The sequence below is a fragment of the Morus notabilis genome, unplaced genomic scaffold (assembly GCF_000414095.1).
Source record: "Morus notabilis unplaced genomic scaffold, ASM41409v2 C11385132, whole genome shotgun sequence".
Lineage (NCBI taxonomy): Eukaryota > Viridiplantae > Streptophyta > Magnoliopsida > Rosales > Moraceae > Morus > Morus notabilis.
Window position 1 is genome coordinate 1 of NW_010386572.1, and position 950 is coordinate 950.

At 38.2% G+C, this 950-nt stretch overlaps 1 long non-coding RNA gene across 1 annotated transcript; it reads left to right on the forward strand.

Moving 5' to 3' along the window:
- Positions 1 to 131: 131 nt before the first annotated feature.
- Positions 132 to 723, forward strand: LOC112095071. Its single transcript, XR_002903748.1, has 2 exons — positions 132 to 189; positions 286 to 723. It is a non-coding gene; the product is annotated as an uncharacterized LOC112095071 (long non-coding RNA).
- The last annotated feature ends 227 nt before the right edge of the window (positions 724 to 950 follow it).

The window sequence follows — 950 nt, forward strand, 5'->3', positions numbered from 1 at the left end:
AATCCAAAAAGGGTGTTCTTTGGAGTGAAAAACGGAGATTGAATTGGTTCATAAGTTTCACTTATCGTGGCATTTGAAAATGTTGGGATTGTACACATGAATTATGGGAACATAACTTGCTTAAAATCTCATTGCAGGGGCCTCAGTGAAACTGCTAGGCAAAACAAAAGCGATGCCTATGCCGCAATGGTATGAAAATCGCTTCGATTTATGCTCATTGCATATCGCACCTTTCTCGTTACGCTTTTGCTTATTATTTTCTTTCCATGGCTTTGGTGGTAGTAGATGGTGCTGGAGAGATATTTTTCCATGTCAGGCGAGGGAACTGAACTTGTACTGCCCAAGAATGTGGATCTACAAGAGAGACTTCGAAGGGGGCCTGCCAGGGACATCGATTTTTTCCCTGAAGAATGAGGACTGACTAACAATTTTCTGTGCGAGAAGAAACAAACTGTGAATTACTTGGGACAAGTCGATTATGTTGAGCGAACGAGTGGAAAAAAGTTATCAAATTGTAGGATTAAAACCTGTGGAATACATTGCTATATTTGCATATGCTTTTGGTCCTTGTGACATGTCGTACCAGCAGGTTAAGATAAGCACCATAGAGGGGAGATGCAGGATAAGCTCATGGATGAACCAATTCTGTATTGGTTTTGTTCCGTGGTAATTTGATTTAAAGAATAAATAAAATAAAATAAAATAATAGACTATTCATTTTCATCCAGGCAAACTCTATTATATTGCTTGGAGCCAATAAAATTGGCTCGACAAAAATTACACACACGCACCGACACACATTTAAGTATAAACACGAATATACAATCATGTGTCTGCGCTCGCGCACACATAATTAATATACAATTGTGACAATAGATACAACACTTTCTAGGGTTTGGGAAGCTATTCAGTAACAATTGTCTAAATAGGAGATTACTTGTACAATTCAG